Raw genomic sequence first — 6,039 nt, 5'->3', positions numbered from 1 at the left:
ACTAAAATATAATTTATTTTATAATGACCTACTAAAAATATAATACCATCCGGAACTACCGTAGGCTTAAACTGTGTATTCTGGCATATGTATGTGACATGCATGCATAGTCCTATCTATTGATCTAACAAAGCAACTATAAAAGTCATCCAGCAAAGCTCACGTTAGTGAACATGATCATCAGCTGCATGCACGCCATTACAAAAATAAACAAGAGAAGTTATCCGCATGCATGCATGTTCAACTGGACGAGCGCACGGGTCGTAATACTAAAAAGGCCACTGACCCAAAATGAGGATTCGGTCACCCGATCAGTAGCCGGTCCCCTTGTTTCTCGTGCTGATGCCCGTGCACCGCGCGCCTTCTTAGCATACCGATGGATTTGAACAAGCGGGATGCACCAATAAAACTAGACACACTTTTGGTACGTCGCTATGTCTCAGTTGATGCTATATTTCTTTGATCTTGCATGAATACTCGAAGAAAATTTTCCTTTTTCTTCTCATATGTACTATATTATTTGACCGAGACTTAAGGGCAACTCTAACCGATCCCTTATCCCGTGGTAAGGGACTATATTTGGCTTTTTTCATCAATAAACCGCACCAAACTGATCCCTTATAACCGATAGTAGAGTAAAAAAATTACTCCACCCCCAATCTTCTCCTTATATTTACTCCGGTGCTCAGCGCCTGAGTAAAACAACTCCCACTCTCTCTTCCTCTCCCCCGCCCCCTCTTCTCCCCCTCGCCCCGCCGCCCGCGCGAACCCCGCCCGCCCTCCCTCCTCCCGATGGCCGGATATGGTGGCCGCCGGTCCCCTCTGCCGATCCGCAGCGCGGATCCGTGCCGCCACACCCGCGGGTCATCGTTCGTGGGCGCTTCCTAGAGACGCCGCTACTCGGCCGATCCGCCCGCTGCTGCGTCCCCATGTGTTTTGCGGACTTCCCCGACCTCCTTGGTCATCTGGCAGCGGTCGTAGGGGACGTGGGCGGCCCAAATCATCGACTGTGAGACCCACAAGCAGAAGTGGATCGGCTCCTTCCACACCAGTGAGCTCACGACCATGGAATAGGACCGGTGGCAGGTCCGGTTCCACGGCAGCGTTGCGAGGCTGAACTTTCCCATCGGCGAGCATCCGTTCCACCTCGCCTCGCCGGAGCCACGGGTGGCGTCCGCTCGGATGGCGCGGGAGGACCGGGAGGCGTGGGAGCGCCTCGAGGCCGAGGCCGCCGACAAGGCCTACATGGATGACCTCCGCCAGCAGTACCCGTAGCTAGTGGAGGCGGAGCGGACGATCTTCGCCGTTAATGAGAGCGAAGTTATCGTCATCTCCGACGACGAGGGCGGCAACGACGGAGGCAACACAGGCGGCAAGGTGGGCGGCAACGCGAGCAGCGAGGTGGGCGGCGACGACGAGATCCACGTCGGGGAGTGGCGGAGCATCTTCCTCGACGACGACGACGACACCGACCCAGACCCAGCTCTCATCAACGGCGGCCTCATCCGGAAGGATTGGCTCAACCTCCACTTCGGCCGCAAGTAGTTTAGTTTAGTTTTAGTTCAAATCTATGTTTAATGTTCGGTTGCGATAACTTTATGTATTGAACTTACGTTTAAATGCATCAGCTTTTGGTTCAAATTTAATTAAATTTGTGCAAATTTAGTTATACTCCGCTAACTTTAGGGGATCAGCTAGGTGCGGCCAAATTTTAGTGAAATATATATACTGCACTAAGGCTGGGCATAATGAGAGTATTATAGGCAGTATCATGCATGCCAATTAAGTAATTTTAATGATGTGACATAGAATTAAATGAGGAAAAAGAAGCTTGAGTATCATATCATGATATCGTATCATATTAAATGATGTACTACTTTGTGTCATACATGACAATAAATGTAGTCATATATGATACCATGTATTACGAATGTAATATCATACACTATTATCATATGCAAGATACTAATATATGACACTCTCTATTACAATTAGCTTAGCTTATAAAGGACCGATTAGAGTAGCCCTAAGATTGAGATTTGATTAAGTCTTAGTCGACTGAATCTAACATCCAACTAAGTAATAGTCTAGATAATACTACTCCAATGAAACCCCAGCGAGCACAGCTAGTCAATCGTGCAGAATCCGTGAACCGAACAGCTCCTTGACGGCCTGAAACCTCGCCGCCTTGTCAGCAAACTTGGTGCCCTGGTAGTAGTCCAGGTAGTCGCCGAACCTGTACGGCCCGGGGTACAGCTGCGCCGCCGGCTGCCTCGCCGCGGTCGCCGGCGCCACAACCGCGTCGGCCACGGGGTTGTAGAAGGTCGCCACCGACAGCCGCCGTCCCTCGGCGACGGCGGCCACGCGGTGCAGCACGCTCCTGTAGGCGCCGCCGCTCATCACCTCCAGCTGGTCCCCGAGGTTGACGAAGATCCTGCTGCCCTTGGTGGGGCCGACGGGAACCCACTCTCGGTCGCCCCGGAAGAACTCCGTCCTGCAGGAGCAGGATGATGCCGCCGGCGTCGGTGTGGGCGCGGAGGCCCCACACGAGGTCCGGCCGCGGGCAGGCCGGGTACATGGCGACCTTGGTCCCGACGAACGGCGGCGCGAAGGTGTCCCTGACGAGGCCGCCGTCCAGGCCCAGGTTCAGGCTCATGCACTCGGCCAGCCGCTCCGCCAGCGACACCATCTAGCCGATGTACGCGTCGAGCATCTCCCTGAGCACCATGACAGGAACGTGAGCAAGAAAGCAACTGTGAGTAATGAGCATGGGGTGGGAAGAAGAGAACACTGACCGTGTGGCCGGCGGGATCTCCGGGAAGTCGGCGACGTTGTTGGAAGGATGGTGCCGGATGAAGTAGGCGGTCTCCCAGTCTACCTGACCAGAGACCGCTTTGGATTCCTCCGCCGGCAGCTGCAGGTGTTGGAAATATGAGCATTGTTGAAAATATGAATAATTTACCGAATGATTTTACTAATAGAAATAGTAGATAAAGCATGATTAATATAGTAGAGATAAAACAAGTCATGCGTTCTGACAGAGAGAAGGAAAATAGCTTCTGCATATATGAACCGTAGCCTATCATATCTACAGTAGACAGAATAGCAAGTAGCATATATGAAGTAGAACCTAACATGTGTAGGACAAGGACTAGAACAAGGAACTGTGGCAGAACCTTTAACAGGAAAGACAAGAACACGTACGGGACAGCAGCAGCAGAAGCGCTGGACTTGGGGTCGGTGTCCTCGCCTGCCATGTCGTCGAGGAGGTCGTAGAAGAAGTCGTCGTCGGGGACCGGATCATCCATGATGAAGCAGCCAGTAGTCACGCTGAGCGCTCCCCAAAAACCTTATCACCCTTCTCCCGTACAGGACTCAAAAGATGCGGTTTCGGAGGCCTACTGTCTCGACCTGCGGTGCACGCCGCAAGCCGGGATGGGGAAGATCGTAGCAGCAACGCAGTGCTCAGGAACTTTGTGACGAGTGGAAGGGGATCTTCTGGTGTGCCTCTCAGGAGAGGAGCGACCTCTCTTATATAGGCACAGGAGAATGACGCGAAGAGGCTGCGACCGGAGGTGAAGCAACGAAGGGAGACGAAGCGAACATGGCAAAAATTTAGACATCGGCTCGGCTCATTCCTGCAACCCGCGGCGCATCATGACAAGGCGTGGCGTGGCGGGCGGCGGAGGAGGAGCGCACGTGGATGTCCCTCTTGTTCTCATGCTCATACATGTGGGGAAAGAACCTCCCTTATAAAAAGGTCCAACTCCCTCTAAACTAGCAATGTGGGACTAAACTTTTGTTCCACCTCTTGCCTTGCACAAATGGGCTGCGTGGGCCTCTAGGATTTATTAGAAATTTCTGAAACTGCTATTGGACTAGGCCCAAAATAGACAAAATTCCAGAAGCAGGTCCTTGGCGAGGTCGGTGGCGTAGAACCTATCCTTGAGATGCTCGTCGTAGTGGGCGTACACGAAGCGCTTCACCTCCTCCATGAGTGCGGCGTCGACGCCATGGCTGTCCACCTGCGCCGTATCACGCGACTGTCAATTAGTACTTCCTTCGTTCCGAATTATTTGTCTTGAATTTGTCTAGATAAGAATGTATCTATATTCATTTTAGTGCTACATACTTCTGTATCTAGACAAATCTAAAACAAGTAATTCGAAACGGAGGAAGTAGTTAACTTGTGGCCGCAACGAACACGTACGGACTTACGTGTGGCCGCTTTACGTACCCAGAAGAAGCCCCAGTCCTTGCAGGCTTCGTGGAGCCGCGCCATGGTTTGCCACCGCTGGGAGGCGTCGCCGTTGAGCCCCTGGAGGTCGATCACCGGGATCTCCATGTCCATCTCCTACCTACTGATCACTCGCTCTACTACTAGATCGAAGCGCTAAGCTAGCTGGTGTGGTGCATGTGGAGAAGCATTGCAATGGAAGCTCCTACTTATACCGGACAAGGTACATCGCCGTCCACAGTCCACCCGGCCGGACGGTTGCTTCCAGTGTGATCCCTGCGGAGCAAAAGGTACGGACAAGTGGACGGCGTCAGCCAAGTTGCGCTGCCGCCCGCGGTTTTTGTTGCTTGGTTTGGGACGTGGTTTCCGCATGCTTCAACTGTGGAGAATCCAATTTTCTGCCATTCAAATCTAGTATAGTGTACCACGTAGTGCGGTCAAAAGGACACGGCGAACCATCACCTAGCAGCTGCATGCGTCGGTGCGAACTGAGCCTATTTAGATGGTTAGATTCTTTGTGGTGTAACCAGCTCATCAGGGTTCGTAGGCTGGTCGTAATGGTAGTATCATAGCTAGTATCATGCATGCCAACTAGGCAATTTTGATAAGGTGGCATAGTATTAAATGGAAAAAGAGAGGATGTACTATCATATCATGATACCGTATCATAATAAATGCTATGCTACTTTGTGTCATGCATAGCAATAAATAAAGCACTACATGATACTAATATATGATAGTATGCATTAGAAAGGTAGTATCACACACTAGTATTATATGCATAATACTAGTATATGATAATTCCCATTACAATCAGCCTTAGGGCCATAAAAATAGTGGACGTCGGCAAATCAATAGTTTTAACGCACATATGATTGCAAGCATCGCGCTGATCCTCAAGGCTAATTAGTCTCCTCCCTGAATTTTATGGGATGGGCCCGCCTACCACAAAATCTCCAATCAAAAAATACCATCTAATTCATTATATTGATCCGTAACTACTTGTCCGTGCGTCTAGCATTATTCTTGGCAAATAGACACCAAGCACGCAGCGCCCTACGTCCCCACGTGCGTTTTGGGCTGACCCATGTGCGGGCTGAGCGCCCCTATTTTTAGTTGTTCTTCTTTCCTCTTTTTTCTTTCTTTCTTATTTTGTTTACTTTTTTACTTCAGTAAATGTTCACGAATCTCAAATTCAAAAAAAAAATGTTTGGGATTTAAAAAACATTTTATGAATTTAAAAAATGTTTCTAATTTCAAAAAATGTTCATGAATTGGAATGTTCAGGATATCAAAAAAAATCATGAATTTGAAAATTAGTTTCAAATTCAAAAAATGTTCATGAATACAAAAAAATAATGTCAAATCTCCAAACCTCTAGATTTGAACCACTCCATCGCAAGAATAATCTCATAAGCCCCCAACGGAAACAATTTAAAAGGAGATGAAAACTGATAGCCTTGCACTTGATACTCACACGCTCCACTTCCAAAATACATGGAATAATCGCTCCATCTGCAGCCTTCACCCGCAACGGTGCATCAATTGATTAAACACTTGCCCGGTTCTTTGCTATTTATGTATTGACAAAGTTGTGTGAGCTTCCTGAATCCATCAACATCAATAAGGATCCGTCCTAAATATGCCCGAGAACCGCAGCATCTTCAACTTGTCATCCATGAAAGATGTTGTTTTACGGTGACTTGGTTTTCGGGGCTACCACGCCCTTCTACTACAGCTGGACTTGAGCCGATGTGGATAGCACCTTCCTGTAGGCGCCAGCAAAGGAATCACCAGCGATA

General features: G+C 49.4%; 1 pseudogene; it reads right to left on the bottom strand.

Moving 5' to 3' along the window:
- Positions 1 to 1,841: 1,841 nt before the first annotated feature.
- Positions 1,842 to 4,485, bottom strand: LOC119330963 (annotated as a pseudogene).
- Between the last annotated feature and the right edge of the window lie 1,554 nt (positions 4,486 to 6,039).

Source organism: Triticum dicoccoides, chromosome 7A, assembly GCF_002162155.2.
Source record: "Triticum dicoccoides isolate Atlit2015 ecotype Zavitan chromosome 7A, WEW_v2.0, whole genome shotgun sequence".
In the NCBI taxonomy this organism is placed as follows: domain Eukaryota; kingdom Viridiplantae; phylum Streptophyta; class Magnoliopsida; order Poales; family Poaceae; genus Triticum; species Triticum dicoccoides.
Note: the sequence above shows the minus strand (reverse complement) of the source record. Positions and strands in the feature narration are given on the sequence as shown.